Source organism: Pristiophorus japonicus, unplaced genomic scaffold (genome assembly GCF_044704955.1).
Source record: "Pristiophorus japonicus isolate sPriJap1 unplaced genomic scaffold, sPriJap1.hap1 HAP1_SCAFFOLD_594, whole genome shotgun sequence".
NCBI lineage: Eukaryota > Metazoa > Chordata > Chondrichthyes > Pristiophoridae > Pristiophorus > Pristiophorus japonicus.
In genome coordinates, this window is record NW_027254503.1 from 67,709 (window position 1) to 86,743 (window position 19,035).

At 49.8% G+C, this 19,035-nt stretch overlaps 7 non-coding genes across 7 annotated transcripts; all 7 read left to right on the forward strand.

The window, feature by feature from the left end:
- Positions 1-1,408: 1,408 nt before the first annotated feature.
- Positions 1,409-1,481, forward strand: trnat-ugu (transfer RNA threonine (anticodon UGU)). Its single transcript has one exon. It is a non-coding gene; the product is annotated as a tRNA-Thr (tRNA).
- A 2,113-nt stretch (positions 1,482-3,594) lies between these two features.
- trnat-ugu (transfer RNA threonine (anticodon UGU)) lies at positions 3,595-3,667 on the forward strand. The gene has a single exon. It is a non-coding gene; the product is annotated as a tRNA-Thr (tRNA).
- An 876-nt stretch (positions 3,668-4,543) lies between these two features.
- trnat-agu (transfer RNA threonine (anticodon AGU)) lies at positions 4,544-4,616 on the forward strand. The gene has a single exon. It is a non-coding gene; the product is annotated as a tRNA-Thr (tRNA).
- Positions 4,617-5,466: 850 nt separating this feature from the next.
- Positions 5,467-5,539, forward strand: trnat-agu (transfer RNA threonine (anticodon AGU)). The gene has a single exon. It is a non-coding gene; the product is annotated as a tRNA-Thr (tRNA).
- Positions 5,540-6,219: 680 nt separating this feature from the next.
- trnat-ugu (transfer RNA threonine (anticodon UGU)) lies at positions 6,220-6,292 on the forward strand. The gene has a single exon. It is a non-coding gene; the product is annotated as a tRNA-Thr (tRNA).
- A 7,163-nt stretch (positions 6,293-13,455) lies between these two features.
- On the forward strand, positions 13,456-13,528 carry trnat-ugu (transfer RNA threonine (anticodon UGU)). The gene has a single exon. It is a non-coding gene; the product is annotated as a tRNA-Thr (tRNA).
- A 3,812-nt stretch (positions 13,529-17,340) lies between these two features.
- Positions 17,341-17,413, forward strand: trnat-agu (transfer RNA threonine (anticodon AGU)). Its single transcript has one exon. It is a non-coding gene; the product is annotated as a tRNA-Thr (tRNA).
- Positions 17,414-19,035: the final 1,622 nt, after the last annotated feature.

Sequence of the window (19,035 nt, forward strand, 5' to 3'; positions counted from 1 at the left end):
CCACAACCCCCCGAGATCTCTGTAACCTCCTCCAGCCCCTACACCCCTCCCTATCTCTGTAATCTCCTCCAGCCCCTACACCCCTTACTATCTCTGTAACCTCCTCCAGCCCTACACCCCTCCCTATCTCTGTAACCTCCTCCAGCCCCTACACCCCTCCCTATCTCTGTAATCTCCTCCAGCCCCACAACCCCCCGAGATGTCTGCACTCCTCTAATTCTGTCCTCCTGACCATCGCTGATTATAATCGCTCCACCATCGGTGGCCGGGCCTTCTGTTGCCTGGGCCCCAAGCTCTGGAACTCCCTCCCTAAACCTCTCCGCCTCTCTACCTCTCTTTCCTCCTTCAAGACGCTCCTTAAAACCGACCTCTTCACCTGCGTTAATTTCTACTTTTGTGGCTCGGTGTCAAATTTTTATCCCATAATCCTCCTGTGGAGCAGCTTGGGACGTTTCACTACGTTAAAGGCGCTATATAAATACACATTATTGTTGGTGTTCCCTCTGTCTCTCCTCTTCCCTGTCTCTCTCTCAATCCTTCCCCTCACTCTCCCCTTCTCTCTCTCTCACTCTTTCCCCTCACTCTCCCCTTCCCTCTCTCTCACTCCTTCCCCTCACTCTCCCCTCCCCTCTCTCTCACTCCTTCCCCTCACTCTCCCCTTCCCTCTCTCTCACTCTTTCCCCTCACTCTCCCCTTCCCTCTCTCTCACTCCTTCCCCTCACTCTCCCCTTCCCTCTCTCTCACTCCTTCCCCTCACTCTCGCCTTCCCTCTCTCTCACTCTTTCCCCTCACTCTCCCCTTCCCTCTCTCTCACTCCTTCCCCTCACTCTCCCCTTCCCTCTCTCTCACTCCTTCCCCTCACTCTCGCCTTCCCTCTCTCTTCCTCTAATAGACGCTCACCTCGTGGACTGTCGATGTCATGACAACTACTGACACACTCCTCTCTCTCTCCTTCTCTCTCTCTCTCTCTCCCCTTCCCTGTCCCTTTCCCCCGCTTTCTCCCCTTCCCCACTCTCCGCTCCTCTCTCTCCACTCACTCCTCAATCTCTCTCCTCCCTCTCTCTCTCTCTCTCCTTTCCCTTCTGACTTTCCCCTTGCCTCTCTCTAACTCCTTCCAGCTCGAGAGACAGAGAGCGACAGAGAGAAAGTGATGGAGAGACAGAGAGAGAGCGTGAGAGAGATATAGTGAGCGACAGAGAGACTGAGAGATTGGGACAGAGTGTGACTGAGTTGCCTTGGGATGTTTTACTACGTGAAAGACCCGATATATCGATGTTGAGAGGCGAATATTGAAGAGACTGAGGCAGGAGTCTGGGGGATGAGACACAATCTGAGCGTTTCACTGACCCCTCCTCATTCTTCAAACACACAGCACTAACTGGGGAATGACCCACAGCCCAGAGCAGGTGGTTCCATAGCTCAGGGGTTAGAGCACTGGTCTTGTAAACCAGGGGTTATGAGTTCAAAGCTCACTGGGGCCTATTCTAAAGCAGCTCAATATTTAAGTTCACTGTCAATTAACAAGGTCTTTAATTATAAATATTAAACAGCTCCGAGACCGACCATGGAACTGCAAGTTCTCGTCTCGCTTACACTGTCTCTCCATCTGCCTTTGCCATTTTACATCCTTTTACCCCTCTCTCCCTTTTCCGCTATCTCACTGTGATATATTCACAGAGCATAAGCACACACAGCTTCCAACATGGCAGGCAGCTCTCTCGGAAGCCTCCGGAAATCTGCCTGGTTCTGTTTATTATTAACTATGCAGTTGCAGTACACAATACGTCCACATCCACAGAGTGGAGCTATAAACATTACAAGCTGACAGACATTGCACTTCTCCCTCCTTAATGAAGAAGTTATTATAACAAACATCATACATAACTTTCATGTTTATACATAACACAGGATATAAACTTATTCTTTTTTCCATATTTACAAATTTAACTTTACCACTTGTTTTCTGTTTCGAAGAGGATTTCTTCGCTCTTGAACAGAACCTTCCAAACATGGTGTCGATTTCACACTCATTCGAGGCTCATCCTGAAGAACGTTTTCCTCACGGAATTTCCTTGATTTTCATTTGAACTCACTCTAACGTCAGGCTCTTTGTTTTCCTGACTCGGACTCAGACTTTCATTCTGATTCTCTCCTGGATTTGTTTCCAGTACATTGGATTTAGGATTTGCTACTGGTGTATCAAAACTATCTGATAAGTCAGAAATAATTGAATCATTCCCACCTTCAACTCCTTCCATGTCTGTACGTAAAATATGATCAATATGAACAAACCTAACCTGCCCATTATCAAACATCCTTCCCAAATATGTGCGCGGACCACATATCTTCATCACTCTTCCTGGTAACCACTTTAACCATTTATGGTGATGGTTCTTCACTCTCAACTTCTGGTTCAATTTCACACTTCTCTCTTTTACTCTACCTCTATCATGCTTCTCTTTCTGTCTTAATTGTGTCTCTTCTACGGACTGTGCCAAATTTGGCTTTAACAACGAGAATCTGGTTCGTGGCTGTCATTTGAGAAACAACTCTGCTGGTGTTCGACCAGTAGTTGTATGAGGAGTATTTCAATATGTAATCAAAAAATTAACCAATTTGTGATCCAATGACAATTGTCGTTTCCTTGGATTTGGATCTAACATTTGTTTTGTGAGGGCACGTTTTACAATTTGTACAGTGTGCTCTGCTGCACCATTCGAAGCAGGATGGTATGGTGGAACCTTGGTATGCTTCACACCATTTTTGCTCGTGAATTGTGCAAATTCTTCTGAACGAAATTGTGGTCCAGTATCTGAAACAATTTCTTCAGGGAGGCCAAATGAAGAAAATAATTTTCGTAAAATGTCCACTGTTTTACTTGTTGTTATTTTCCACATTGGAAACACCTCAACCCACTTCGAATGGCTATCAATCACAATGAACAATTGTTGTCCTTCTAACTCAGCAAAATCAATATGTAGCCTTTGCCACACCCTGTGAGTGGGTGCATTCCTAATTGCATCCAGCTTTCCCATGGTTGGATGTAAACCATCTTTGTCTACTCTGTACCCTAAGTACTCCACTGAGTTTTTAAATAACTCACACTTACGAGCAGACACGCGCACTCTGTGCTTCTCAAGCCTTTTGAGGACTTCATTCAATATGTTATTGTGAATTTGTCTATTTGATGCTGAAATTCGTATGTCATCTAAATAACATACTAACCCTTCAATACCTTGCAAAATCTGGTTCATCACCCCTTGGAATATGGCAGGGGCGGAAGACACTCCAAACGGTAGCCTATTAAATTGATATAGGCCTAGATGAGTATTTATAGTCAAACATGACTTGGACTCCTCATCTTGTTCAAGCTGGAAATCACGCAATTTGTCGATGTACAGCGACTCCGCTATTACACTCACGGATGCACCCGTGTCAATTTCCATTGATATCTCTCACTCCATCCACTCTCTCTCCCCTTCCCCCCATTCCCCACTCTCTCTCTCCCCTTCCCCCTCTCTCTCACTCCTTGCACTCTCTCTTTTCCCTTCCCCTCTCTTTCCTGTTCCTTCCCCTGTCTTTCACAGAGTAGGTGGCTCCATAGCTCAGGGGTAAGAGCACTGGTCTTGTAAACCAGGGGTCGTGGGTTCAAATCTCACTGGAGCCTACTCAAAATTAGCTCAGTATTTCAATTAACAAGGGCTTTAATTATAAATATTAAACAGCTCCAAGACCGACTCTGCAACAACAGGCTCCCTTCCCCCTCTCCTCTTCTCGATTCTCTTTCCCCTTCCAAATCTCTTTCTCCCTTCCTCATCACGACCTGTTCTATATCTTTTTACCCCTCTCTCCTTTCCCGCTATCTCGCTTTCCCCGTCTCTCACTCATTCCCCTTTCCCCCCTTCCCTTGCCTCACCCTCTCACTCCTCTTGCTCTCCCCTTTCCTCTCTACTTTCATTCTCTCCCCACTCCTTCCTCTCTCTCCTTCCTCGTCTATCTTACTTCTCTCCCTAACCCCTCTGTCCGCTAACCACTCCTTCCCCCTCTCTCCCCTTCCCTCTCACACTCCTTCCACTCTCTCCCCACCATTACAGACACTCTCTCCACTTACCCCCTCTTTCCTCTCCCCCTCTGACTCTCCCTTCCCCTCACTCTTCCTACCTGTCTCCCCTTCCCTCTCTCTCACTCCTTCCCCTCTCTCTCTCCCCTTCACTGATACGTCCTTACTGCACAGTATAAATGCACACGAGGCCCATGCTTGAGAGAAGGTCAGTCTGTGACCTGTCCTTTATTCCACAGCACTCAAGTGATGGAAGTGGGTGGAGCTTCCACTTTTATACCTGAAGATCCAGGTTAGGAGTGTCTCCCACAAGTTCACCCCCTTGTGGTCAATGTTCTCATAGTGTACAACTTTGGTCAGATGAGACATGGGTTAAAATGCTGGTTGAATAAATGACAATTCCCCTCTCTCTTCCTCCTTGCACTCTCTCTTTTCCCTTCCCCTCTCTTTCCTGCTCCTTCCCCTGTCTTTCTCAAAGCAGGTGGCTCCATAGCTCAGGGGTTAGAGCACTGATCTAGTAAACCAGGGGTTGTGAGTTCAAATCTCACTGGGGCCTACTCAAAATTAGTTCAGTATTTAAGTTCACTGTCAATTAACAAGGGCTTAAATTATAAATATTAAACAGCTCTGAGACCGACCCTTGAAAAACAGGCTTCTCTCTACCCTTCCAAACCTCTCTCTTCCTTCCCCATCACAATCCGTTCTGCATCTTTTTACCCTCTCTCCCGCTATCTCTCTTTCCCCGTCTCTCACTCCTTCCCCTCTCTCCCCTCACTCTCTATCCTTTCACCTATCTCGCCCCTTCTGCTCTCTCCTTGCTGATCTTTCTCCTCTTCCCCCTCTCTCTCAGCTTCCCCCCTCTCTCCCTCTCCTTTCCCCCTCGCTCCCCATTCTGCTCTCTCTCCCCTTCCCCTCTCGCTCACTCCTTCCTCTCTCCCTTTTCATTTTCTCCCCTCCTCGCTCTATCTTCCCTCTCCTTCTCCCTCCCTTCACCTGTCTCCACTCCCCTCCCTCCTGACTTTCTCTCCTTCCCTCACTCTCGCTCTCCCCTTTTCCATCAGACTCTCCCCCTCCCCATCTCAACAATTCTCCCCTTCTCCCTCTCTCCCCTTCCTCCGCTCTGCACAGAAAGAGAGAGACAGTGAGAGAGAGAGAGAGAGAGATCGAGAGACTGAGAGACAGAGAGAAAGAGAGAGAGACAGAGAGATTGAGCCAGAGTGTGACTGAGTTGCCTTGGGATGTTTTACTACGTGAAAGACCCGATATATCGATGTTGAGAGGCGAATATTGAAGAGATGGAGGCTGGAGTCTGGGGGGTGAGACACAATCTGAGCGTTTCACTGACCCCTCCTCATTCTTCAAACACACAGCACTAACTGGGGAATGACCCACAGCCCAGGGCAGGTGGTTCCATAGCTCAGGGGTTAGAGCACTGGTCTAGTAAACCAGGGGTTGTGAGTTCAAATCTCACTGGGGCCTTTTCTAAATTAGTTCAGTATTTAAATACACTGTCAATTAACAAGGGGTTTAATTATAAATATTAACAACTCTGAGACTGACCCTCAAACAACAGGCCTCTGTCTTGCTTACACTCTCTCCGCTTTCCAGGTCACGATCCGTTCTGCATTTTTTTTCCCTGCAATCTCACTTTCTCCATCTCTCACTCCTTCCCCTCTGTCTCCCCTTTCCCTCTCTCTCCCCTTCCCCTCTCTCCCCTTCCGCTCCCTCCCCTCCCTCCTCTCTCTCCCTCCCCTCCCTCCTCTCTCTCCCTCTTTTGCCTTTCTTTTCAGATTCTCCCCTGCTCCCTCCCTCTCCCCTTCCTTTCTCTCTCCCCTGCCTCCTCCCTCTCTCGACTTCCAATCTCTCTCCCCTCCCCCTCTCGCTCTCTCCCATTCTGCTCTCTCCCATTCCCCTCTGGCTGACTCCTTCCCCCTCTCTCTCCCATTCCCTCTCCCACTCATTCCCCCTCTCCCTCCTTTTACAACTTACAAGCACTAATCTCTCTCACAGAGCCGGCACAGACACGATGGGCCGAATGGCCCTCCTTGTGTGCTGTAAGATTCTGTGAATGTTCAGGGATGAATCACCAAGAATGATTATTCGGGCCCCACCTCCTTGTTAACAATAGTAAGATGCAAACATGAGCTGGTGTTACAGGTGGCTCCATAGCTCAGGGGTTAGAGCACTGGTCTTGTAAACCAGGGGTCGTGGGTTCAAATCTTACTGGGGCCAACTCAAAATTATCTCAGTATTTAAATAAGCAAGGGCTTTAATTGTAAATATGGTTGAAAACTTTATTAAGATGGAGAGTGACAGAGTTAATTCAGAGATGAGGGCCCTGAAGTTTTGGAAACTTTGATGGTGTGAGATGTGAATAGACTGGCCAGTGATCCTTGTTGGATTGACAATGGCAAACATTTAAAGATCACATGGATGAACTCCAACAATTGTACATCCCTGTCTGGAGTAAAAATAGAATGGGGAATGTGGCTCACAAGGGAAATGAAGGATAGTGTTAAATCCAAGGAAGAGGCATATAAATTGGCCAGAAAAAGCAGCAAACCTGAGGACTGGGAGAATTTTGTAACACAGCAGAGGAGGACAAAGGGTTTTAACCAGGAGGGGGGAAAATAGATTATGAGAGGAAGCTTGTAGGCTTCTAAAAAAATTAGTGACGACAAACAGATCCCTTGCAGTCAGATTCAGGTGAATTTATAATGGGGAACAAAGAAATGGCGGACCAGTTAAACAAATACTTTGGTTCTGTCTTCATGAAGGAAGACACAAATAATCTTCTGGAAATACTAGGGGACCGAGGGTCTCGTGAGAAGGGGGAACTGAAGGATATCCTTATTAGGCGGGAAATTGATGGGATTGAAGGCCGATAAATCCCCAGGGCCTGATAGCTTGCATCCCAGAGTACTTAAGGAAGTGGCCCTTGAAATAATGGATGCATTGGTGATCATTTTACAACAGCCTATTGACTCTGGATCAGTTCCTATGGACTGGAGGGTAACTAATGTTATGCCGCTGTTTAAAAAAGGAGGGAGAGAGAAAGCGGGTAATTATAGACCGGTTAGCCTGACATCGGTAGTGGGGAAAATGATGGAATCAATTATTAAAGATGAAATAGCAACACATTTGGAAAGCAGTGACAGGATCGGTCCAAGTCAGCATGGATTTATGAAAGGGAAATCATGCTAGACAAATCTTCAAGAATTTTTTGAGGATGTAACGAGTAGAGTGGACAAGGGAGAACCAGTGGATGTGGTGTATTTGGACTTTCAAAAGGCTTTTGACAAGGTTCCACACAAGAGATTGGTGTGCAAAATCAAAGCACGTGGTATTGGGGGTAATGTACTGATGTGGATAGAGAAATGGTTGACAGACAGGAAGCAGAGAGTCGGGATAAACGGGTCCTTTTCAGAGTGGCAGGCAGTGACTAGTGGGGTGCCGCAGGGCTCAGTGTTGGGACCCCAGCTATTTACAATATACATTAATGATTTGGATGAGGGAATTGAGTGTAATATCTCCAAGTTTGCAGATGACACTAAGCTGGGTGGCAGTGTGAGCTGTGAGGAGGATGCTAAGAGGCTGCAGGATGACTTGGACAGGTTAGGTGAGTGGGCAAATGCATGGCAGATGCAGTATAATGTGGATAAATGTGAGGTTATCCACTTTGGTGGCAAAAACATGAAGGCGAATATTATCTGAATGGCGGCAGATTAGGAAAAGGGGAGGTGCAACGAGACCTGGGTGTCATGGTACATCAGTCATTGAAAGTTGGCATGCAGGTACAGCAGGTGGTGAAGAAGGCAAATGGTATGTTGGCCTTCATAGCGAGGGGATTTGAGTTTAGGAGCAGGGAGGTCTTACTGCAGTTGTACAGGGCCTTGGTGAGGCCACACCTGGAATATTGTGTTCAGTTTTGGTCTTCTAATCTGAGGAAGGACGTTCTTGCTATTGAGGGAATGCAGCGAAGGTTCACCAGACTGATTCCCGGGATGGCTGGACTGATATATGAGGAGAGACTGGATCGACTGGGCCTGTATTCACTGGAGTTTAGAAGGATGAGAGGGGATCTCATAGAAACATATAAAATTCTAACGGGACTGGACAGGTTAGATGCAGGAAGAATGTTCCCGATGTTCGGGAAGTCCAGAACCAGGGGACATAGTCTAAGGATAAGGGGTAAGCCATTTAGGACTGAGATGAGGAGAAACTTCTTCACTCAGAGAGTTGTTAACCTGTGGAATTCCCTGCCGCAGAGAGTTGTTGATACCAGGTCATTGGATATATTCAAGAGGTAGTTAGATATGGCCCTTATGGCTAGAGGGATCAAGGGGTATGGAGAGAAAGCAGGAATGGGGTACTGAGGGAATGATCAGTCATGATCTTATTGAATGGTGGTGCAGGCTCGAAGGGCCGAATGGCCTACTCCTGCACCTATTTTCTGTGTTTCTATGTTTCTATGGAAGAAATAACCAAAGTATTTGTTCAATTGGTCTGCCATTTCTTTGTTCTCCATTATAAATTCACCTGATTCTGACTGCAAGGGACCTACATTTGTCTTCACTAATCGTTTTCTCTTCACATATCTATAGAAGCTTTTGCAGTCAGTTTTTATGTTCCCTGCAAGCTTACTCTCATATTTTACTTGCCCCATCCTAATTAAACTCTTAGTCCTCCTCTCCTGAATTCTAAATAACAGACTCCCCTCACACCCTTCCCCCTCTCCTCTTCTCGTTTCTCTGACACTCTCCCCTTCCAAATCTCTCTCTCCCTTCTCCATCATGTCCCGTTCTACATCATTTTACCCCCTCTGTCTTTCCCGCTATCTCGCTTTCCCCATCTGTCATTCATTCCCTTCTCCCCCCTTACCTCACCCTCTCTCCTTCCCTCTCTCTCTCTTCCCCCTCTCTCCTTTCATTCTCTCCCCACTCCTTCCTCTCTCTCCTTCCTCCTCTATCTTCCCTCTCTCTCTCTCTTTCCCCGACCCAGTCTCTCCCCACTCTCTCCCTTTCCCCTCTGCCCTTTCAGTCTCCTCTCTCCTTTCCCTTTCTTTTCCCTTTCTTTTCAGATTCTCCCCTTCTCCCTCTCTCTCCCCTTCCTTTCTCTTTCCCCTGACTCCCCTCTCTCTCCCCTCCACCTCTCTCTCACTCCTTCCACTCTCTCTCTCCCTTTCCCCACTCTCTCCCCTTTCCCCCTCTCTCTCACTCCTTCCACTCTCTCTTTTCCCTTCCCCTCTCTTTCCTACTCCTTCCCCTGTCTTTTCCAGAGCAGGTGGCTCCATAGCCCAGGGGTTAGAGCACTGGTCTAATAAACCAGGGGTTGTGAGTTCAAATTTCAGTGGGGTGTCTTCTGTTTCTAAATTTGCCGTCAATCAGCGACAGGCTGAGACCATCGACAGGAACAGAGCCACCCACAGTGCCATGGACTAGGATGCTGCTGCCCTCCCCTGGTGAGTCATCCCTCCAGCAGTACCCAAAACGGTGTCTCTGTTTTGGAGGGGGATGACCACAGGGTACCTCTGCACTACCTTCCTTCCACTGCTCTTCCTATTGGTCACCCATCCCCTATCTGTCTGTGTCAGTGACAGGATCGGTCCAAGTCAGCATGGATTTATGAAAGGGAAATCATGCTTGACAAATCTTCTGGAATTTTTTGAGGATGTAACTAGTAGAGTGGACAAGGGAGAACCAGTGGATGTGGTGTATTTGGACTTTCAAAAGGCTTTTGATAAGGTCCCACACAAGAGATTGGTGTGCAAAATTAAAGCACATGGTATTGGGGGTAATGTACTGACGTGGAGAGAGAACTGGTTGGCAGACAGGAAGCAGAGAGTCAGGATAAACGGGTCCTTTTCAGAATGGCAGGCAGTGACTAGTGGAGTGCCGCAGGGCTCAGTGCTGGGACCCCAGCTATTTACAATATACATCAATGATTTAGATGCAGGAATTGAGTGTAATATCTCCAAGTTTGCAGATGACACTAAACTGGGTGGCAGTGTGAGCTGTGAGGAGGATGCTAAGAGGCTGCAGGGTGACTTGGACAGGTTAGGTGAGTGGGCAAATGCATGGCAGATGCAGTATAATGTGGATAAATGTGAGGTTATCCACTTTGGTGGCAAAAACAGGAAGGCAGAATATTATCTGAATGGTGACACTTTAGGAAAAGAGGAGGTAAAACAAGACCTGGGTGTCATGGTACATCAGTCATTGAAAGTTGGCATGCAGGTACAGCAGGCAGTGAAGAAGGCAAATGACATGTTGGTCTTCATAGCGAGGGGATTTGAGTATAGGAGCAGGGAGGTCTTACTGCAGTTGTACAGGGCCTTGGTGAGGCCTCACCTGGAATATTGTGTTCAGTTTTGGTCTTCTAATCTGAGGAAGGACATTCTTGCTGTTGAGGGAATGCAGCGAAGGTTCACCAGACTGATTCCAGGGATGGCAGAACTGACATATGAGGACAGACTGGATCAACTGGGCCTGTATTCACTGGAGTTTCGAAGGATGAGAGGGGATCTCATAGAAACATATACAATTCTGATGGGACTGGACAGGTTAGATGCAGGAAGAATGTTCCCGATGTTGGGGAAGTCCAGAACCAGAGGACACATTCTAAGGATAAGGGGTAAGCCATTTAGGACCGAGATGAGGAGAAACTTCTTCACTCAGAGAGTTGTTAACCTGTGGAATTACCTGCCGCAGAGAGCCCCTTCCTCACTCTCTCCCCTTCCCCAATCTCTCCCCTTCCACCATCTCTCTCCCCTTCCCCTCTCTCTCCCCTTCACCACTCTCTCCCCTTCCCCTCTCTCTCCCCTTCTTCACTCTCCCCTGCCCCCGCTAGTCTCCTCTTCCCCCTCTCTCTCACTCCTTCCCCTTTCTCTCCTCTTCCGCTCTTTCCCCTCCACCTCTCTCCCACTCCCATCCCTCTCTTTCCCCACCTCCTTCTCTTTCTCACTGTCTCAACTTCGCTCTGTCACTCCTTCCCTCCCTCTCCCCTTCCCCTCCCTCCCTCTCCCCTTCCCCTCCCTCCCTCTCCCCTTCCCCTCTCTCTCATTCCTTCCCCCTCTCTCTCATTCCTTCCCCTCTCTCTCTCTCTCTCTCTCCCCTTCCCCTTACTCTCTCCCCTTCCACCGTCTCACTCCCCTCCCCACACTCTCCCCTTGCCCCCTCTCTCCCCTTCCCCCTCTCTCTCACTCCTTCCACTCTCTCTTTTCCCTTCCCCTCTCTTTCCTGCTCCTTCCCGTGTCTTTCCCAGAGCAGGTGGCCCCATATCTGAGGGGTTAGAGCACTGGTCTTGTAAACCAGGGGTCGTGAGTTTAAATTACACTGGAGCCAAATCAAAATTAGCTCAGTATTTAAATTCACCGTGAATTAACTAGCGATTTAATTATAAATATTAAACAGCTCTGAGACTGACCCTGGAATTACAGCTCCCCTCTCCTCTTCTTGTCCTGATTTACTCTCTCTCCCACATTAAAAATCTCTCTTTCCCTTCCCCATCATGACCCATTCTGCATCTTTTTCCCACTTTCCCCATCTCTCACTCATTCCCCTTTCTTATCCTCTCTCCTTCCCCTCCCTGTTCTCAACCCCCCCTCTCACTCCTTCCCCTCCCTCTCTTTCCCCTTCCCCTCGCTCTCTTTCCCTTTCCTCGCTCTCCCCTTCCCCTCTCACTCTCCCTCTTTCCCCTCTCTCTCCTCTCTCCCCTTCCTTCTCTACTTTCATTCTGACCCCACTCCTTCCCCTTCTCTCCCCTTCCCCTCTCTCCCTTTCCCCACTCTCTCTCCTTCCCCTCTCTCTCTTTCCCTTTCCTCGCTCTCCCCTTCCCCTCTCACTCTCCCTCTTTCCCCTCTCTCTCCTCTCTCCCCTTCCCTCTCTACTTTCATTCTCTCCCCACTCCTTCCCCTTCTCTCCCCTTCCCCTCTCTCCCTTTCCCCTCCCTCTCTCTCCTTCCCCTCTCTCTCTTTCCCATTCCTCGCTCTCCCCTTCCCCTCTCACTCTCCCTCTTTCCCCTCTCTCTCCTCTCTCCCCTTCCCTCTCTACTTTCATTCTCTCCCCACTCCTTCCCCTTCTCTCCCCTTCCCCTCTCTCCCCTTCCCTCTCTACTTTCATTCTCTCCCCACTCCTTCCCATTCTCTCCCCTTCTCCTCTCTCCCTTTCCCCCTCGAGAGACACACAGAGAGAAAGTGAGAGTGTGTGAGAGAGACAGAGAAAGAGTGAGAAAGTGTTGTGTGTGCAATAACTCAATAGACAGATTACTGTCAACTCCGAACAGGTACACACCTGGCTCTACTTTATTCGGGCCCAAAGTGATTACATTACAAGATGGCTGGCCTTTTATACCTGGGCCGAACACGCGTGTGTACAGCCCAATGACCTCCGACAGTGGCCCCACCTGGTGGCTAGTAACCCCAAGCATACATGCATGACAGAAAGAGAGAGACCGAGAGACAGAGAGACAGAGCCAGAGTGTGACTGAGTTGCCTTGGGATGTTTTACTACGTGAAAGACCCGATATATCGATGTTGAGAAGTGAATATTGAAGAGACGGAGGCAGGAGTTCTGGGGGATGAGACACAATCTGAGCGTTTCACTGACCCCTCCTCATTCTTCAAACACACAGCACTAACTGGGGAATGACCCAGAGTCCAGGGCAGGTGGCTCCATAGCTCAGGGGTTAAAGCACTGGTCGATTAAACCAGGGGTTGTGGGTTCAAATCTCACTGGGGAAAACTCAAAATTAGTTCGGTATTTAAATTCACTGTCAATTGACCACAGCTTTAATTATAAATATTAAACAGCTCTGAGACCTACCCCAGAAAGGCAGGTTTCCCTGTCTCTTTGCTTTCCAGATCACGACCCGTTCTACATTTTTTTTTTTAACTCCTCTCTCACTTTCCCGCGATCTCATTTTCTCCATCTCTCTCTCCCCTTCCCCTCTCTCTCTCCCCTTCCCCTCTCTCTCCTTCCGCTCCCTCCCCTCACTCCTCTCTCTCCCGCTTTTGCCTTTCTCTTCAGATTCTCCCCTGCTCTCTCCCTCTCCCCTTCCTTTCTCTCTCCCCTGCCTCCTCCCTCTCTCGACTTCCCATCTTGCTCCCCTCCCCCTTTCGCGCTCTCCCATTCGCTCTCTCCCATTCCCCTCTGGCTGACTCCTTCCCCCTCTCTCTCCCATTCCCTCTCCCACTCATTCCCCTCTCTCCCTCCTTTTACAACTTCCAAGCACGAATCTCTCTCACAGAGCCGGCACAGACACGATGGGCCGAATGGCCCTCCTTGTGTGCTGTAAGATTCTGTCAATGTTCAGGGATGAATCACCAAGAATGATTATTCGGGCCCCACCTCCTTGTTAACAATAGTAAGATGCAAACAGGAGCTGGTGTTACAGGTGGCTCCATAGCTCAGGGGTTAGAGCACTGGTCTTGTAAACCAGGGATCATGGGTTCAAATCTCACTGGGGCCTACTCAATTTTGGCTTCTGTTACTGAATTGACCGTCAATCGGCGACAGGCCGACACCATCAACAGGAACCACTCACTCCGCACTTTACAATCTGCCCACAGCACTTTCACTTCCCACCTCCAGTCTGTATCCCACCTTTTCCACATCCAGTCTCAGAGACACCGATATATCATCGACTCATAGAAACTTACAGCAGGGAAGGAGACCATTTCGGCCCATCGTGTCTGCACCAGCCGACCAAGAGCTATCTGCTGGGCAGGGCCACATTGTCCGCATGTTCCAGACACGAGACTCCCAAAGCAAGCGCTCTACTCGGAACTCCTTCACGGCAAGCGAGCCAAAGGTGGGCAGAGGGAACATTACAGGGTACACCCTCAAAGCCTCCCTGATAAAGTGCAACATCCCCACCGACACCTGGGAGTCCCTGGCCAAAGACCAATCCACCCGGCGTGGAGGAAGTGCATCCGGGAGGGCGCTGAGCACCTCGAGTGTCGTCGCCGAGAGCGTGCAGAGACCAAGCGCAGGCAGCGGAAGGAGCGTGCGGCAAACCTGTCCCACCCTCCCCTTCCCTCAACGTCTATCTGTCCCACCTGTGACAGGGACTGTGGTTCCCGTATTGGACTGTTCAGTCACCTAAGGCCTCACTTTTAGAGTGGAAGCAAGTCTTCCTCGATTCCGAGGGACTGCCTATGATGATGATATGATCCCAGCCTGATCCCACTTTCCAGCTCTCGGTCCGTAGCCCTGTAGCTTACGACACTTCAAGTGCACATCCAAGTGCCTTTTAAATGTGGTGAGGGTTTCTGCCTCTACCACCCTTTCAGGCCGTGAGTTCCAGACCCCCACCACCCTCAGGGTGAAGGAATGGAGGTCTCCCCTCAGCCTCCTCTGTTCCAAAGAAAACAACCCCAGCCGATCCAATCTTTCCTCATCGCTAAAATTCTCCAGTCCCGCCAACATCCTGGTAAATCTCCTCTGCACCCTCTCCAGTGCAATCACATCCTTCCTGTGATATCCTGACATTTTAGGGAGAAAAAAATCTGAGAAACATAGAAACATAGAAAATAGGTGCAGGAGTAGGCCATTCAGCCCTTCGAGCCTGCACCACCATTCAATATGATCATGGCTGATCATTCCCTCAGTACCCCTTTCCTGCTTTCTCTCCATACCCCTTGATCCCTTTGGCCGTAAGGGCCACATCGAACTCCCTCTTGAATATATCCAATGAACTGACCTCAACAACTCTCTGCGGCAGGGAATTCCACAGGTGAACAACTCTCTGAGTGAAGAAGTTTCTCCTCATCTCAGTCCTAAATGGCTTACCCCTTATCCTTAGACTGTGTCCCCTGGTTCTGGACTTCCCCAACATCAGGAACATTCTTCCCGCATCTAACCTGTCCCGTCCCGTCAGAATCTTATACGTTTCATCCTTCGAAACTCCAGTGTATAATGGTCCAGTTGATCCAGTCTCTCTTCATATGTCAGTCCAGCCATCCCGGGAATCAGTCTGGTGAACCTTCGCTGCACTCCCTCAATAGCAAGAATGTCCTTCCTCAGATTAGGAGACCAAAACTGAACACAATATTCCAGGTGAGGCCTCACCAAGACCCTGTACAACTGAAGTAAGTCCTCCCTGCTCCTATACTCAAATCCTCTCGCTATGAAGGCTAACATGCCATTTGCCTTCTTCACTGCCTGCTGTACCTGCATGCCAACTTTCAATGACTGATGAACCATGACACCCAGGTCTCGTTGCACCTCCCCTTTTCCTAATCTGTCACCATTCAGATAATATTCTGCCTTCGTGTTTTTGCCCCCAAAGTGGATAACCTCACATTTATCCACATTATACTGCATCTGCCATGCATTTGCCCACTCACCTAACCTGTCCAAGTCACCCTGCAGCCTCTTAGCATCCTCCTCACAGCTCACACCGCCACCCAGTTTAGTGTCAGCTGAAAACTTGGAGATATTACACTCAATTCCTTTATCTAAATCATTGATGTATATTGTAAATAGCTGGGGTCCCAGCACTGAGCCCTGCGGTACTCCACTAGTCAGTGCCTCCCATTCCGAAAAGGACCCGTTTATCCCGGGATCCGGCAGACAGCAGCTTGCGAAGGATGACCTCGTGACCGATTCCGAGCACGAAACCGTTCGGCAACATTTCCCGCAAAGATCCCGCAAAAACCGTACTGCCCCGCAAGGAATCTTCTGGCCCTGGGAGCGCCGGTGGGTGTAAAAGTGATACCTGGCCTTTAAGGTGCTCTCCTTCGGCTTGAGGCGTTCCCACACCAGCACACACAGCTCTGTGTAAGTCTTCTCCTCTGGTTTGACCGGTGCCAGCAGGTTTTTGAGCAGGCCGTATATCGGAGACCCACATACGGTGAGGAGAATCGCCCTGGTCTTGATCGCCCTCTCTCAGCCTCGTCCTGTTCATTGGCGACGTAGTACCGGTCGGGACGCTCAACGAAGGCTTCCCAAATCATCACCCTCAACAAATCCCTCAACAAGACCAACGGCAGCCATTACCGTGTGAAGGTTGGTGATCCGTTACTCGTCGCCAGTGAGTGATGTTCAGAATAAATCCACAGGACTGTATTGCAAGCTCAAACTGTGGTGACCTTGTGCTCTTTATTCAGACTCCAGGGTGGGGAAGCAGTATGGTGAGTCACCTTATATACCTGCTTGTCCCAGGGTGTACAGGTGACCATTGGGTCTCCCACAGGTGTGCCCCCTAGTGGCAAGTCTTACATATTGGTGACGTTTACATGTGTACACAACAATCACGACCCGTTCCACATCTTTTTATTCCTCTCTCACTTTCCCGCTATCTCGCTTTCCCCGTCTCTCACTCGTTCCCCTCTCCCCCTTTCCCCTCCCTCGCCTCACCCTCTTCCCGTCCCACTCTCTCCCCTTCCGACTCTGCCTTTCCACTCTCCCTCTCCCTCCTCCTTCTCCGCTCCCTTTCCTCCCCTCCCTCCTCTCTCTCTCTCATTTCCCTTTCCTTTCAGATTCTCCCCTTCTCCCTCTCTCCCCTTCCCCTTTCTCTCTCCCCTTCCTCACTCTCTCACTCCTTCCCCTCTCTCTCTCACTCCTTCCCCATCACTCCTCTTAACATCTCTTTCACCTTCCCCCCCCTCTCTCTCCCCTTCCTACTCTTTCCCCTCCCCTCTCTCACTCTCGCCTTCCCCCCTCTCTCTCCCCTTCTCCCTCTCTCCCTTTCCCTTCCCTCTCTTTCCCCTCCCCTCTCTTGCTCTCCCCTTCCCCCCTCTCTTTCCCCTTCCCACTCTTTCCCCTCCCCCTCTTGCTCTCCCCTTCCCCCTCTCTCTCTCCCCTTCCCCTCTCGCTCACTCCTTCCCCTCTCCCTTTTCATTTTCTCCCCTCCTCTCTCTCTCCTCCCTCTCCTTCTCCCTCCCCTCCCCAGTCTCCACTCCCCTCCATCCTCCCTTTCATTCCCTTGCTCTCGCTCTCCCCTTTCCCATCAGACTCTCCCCCTCCCCATCTCTCCAATCCCCCCCCTCTCTTCCCTTCTCCCTCTCTCTCCCCTTCCCCCGCTACACCCTCCCCCCTCGAGGGACCGCGTGAGAAGGTGAGAGACAGAAAGAAAGAGACAGAGCCAGAGTGTGACTGAGTTGCCTTGGGATGTTTTACTACGTGAAAGACCCGATATATCGATGTTGAGAGGCGAATATTGAAGAGACGGAGGCAGGAGTCTGGGGGATGAGACACAATCTGAGCGTTTCACTGACCCCTCCTCATTCTTCAAACACACAGCACTAACTGGGGAATGACCCACAGCCCAAGGCAGGTGGTTCCATAGCTCAGGGGTTAGAGCACTGGTCTAGTAAACCAGGGGTCGTGGGTTCAAATCTCACTGGGGTCTACTCAATTTTGGCTTCTGTTACTGAATTGACCGTCAATCGGCGACAGGCCGACACCATCAACAGGAACTACTCACTCCGCACTTTACAATCTGCCCACAGTACTTTCACTTCCCACCCCCAGTCTGTATCCCACCTTTTCCACATCCAGTCTCAGAGACACCGATATATCATCGACTCATAGAAACTTACAGCACGGAAGGAGACCATTTCGGCCCATCGTGTCCGCACCAGCCGACCAAGAGCTATCTGCTGGGCAGGGCCACATAGTCCGCATGTCCCAGTCACGAGACTCCCCAAAGCAAGCGCTCTACTCGGAACTCCTTCACGGCAAGCGAGCCAAAGGTGGGCAGAGGGAACACTCTCAAAGCCTCCCTGATAAAGTGCAACATCCCCACCGACACCTGGGAGTCCCAGGCCAAAGACCAGTCCGCCCGGAGTGGAGGAAGTGCATCCGGGAGGGCGCTGAGCACCTCGAGTCTCGTCGCCGAGAGCGTGCAGAAACCAAGCGCAGGCAGCGGAAGGAGCGTGCGGCAAACCAGTCCCACCCTCCCCTTCCCTCAACGTCTATCTGTCCCACCTGTGACAGGGACTGTGGTTCTCGTATTGGGACTGTTCAGTCACCTCAGGACTCATGTTTAGAGTGGGAGCAAGTCTTCCTCGATTCCGAGGGACTGCCTATGATGATGATATGATCCCAGCCTGATCCCACTTTCCAGCTCTCGGTCCGTAGCCCTGTAGCTTACGGCACTTCAAGTGCACATCCAAGTATCTTTTAAATGTGGTGAGGGTTTCTGCCTCTACCACCCTTTCAGGCCGTGAGTTCCAGACCCCCACCACCCTCTGGGTGAAGGAATGGAGGTCTCCCCTCAGCCTCCTCTGTTCCAAAGAAAACAACCCCAGCCGATCCAATCTTTCCTCATCGCTAAAATTCTCCAGTCCCGCCAACATCCTGGTAAATCTCCTCTGCACCCTCTCCAGTGCAATCACATCCTTCCTGCGATATCCTGACATTTCCCAGTTCCTGCCTTCGCTGGTTTTAGGCTCAAGATGTGGCAATGGACACAAGATGACCCAGTTGGGATTTTCCACAAATAATGAATCCCACGGCCACATCTGTTTGACCCTCGGAGGGCACGCTGTAAATTCACCAAATTTATTAAATGCACACCTTACCCCTGCCCTGTGGTTACGCTCGAACTGCACACAACACTTGTTAGGCCACAGCTGGAGTACTGCGTGCAGTTCTGGTCACCACATTACAGGAAGGATGTGATTGCACTGGAGAGGGTGCAGAGGGGATTTACCAGGATGTTGTCGGGACTGGAAAACTTTAGCCATGAGGAAAGATTGGATAGGCTGGGTTTGTTTTCCTGGGAACAGAGGAGGCTGAGGGGAGATTTAATTGAGGTGTATAAAATTATGAGGGGCCTGGATAGAGTGGATAAGAAGGACCTATTTCCCCTTAGCAGAGGGGTCAATAACCGGGGGGCACAGATTTAAAGTAATTGGGGGGAGGTTTAGAGGGGATTTGAGGGGAAATGTCTTCACCCAGAGGGTGGTGGGGGTCTGGAACTCACGGCCTGAAAGGGTGATAGAGGCAGAAACCCTCACCACATTTAAA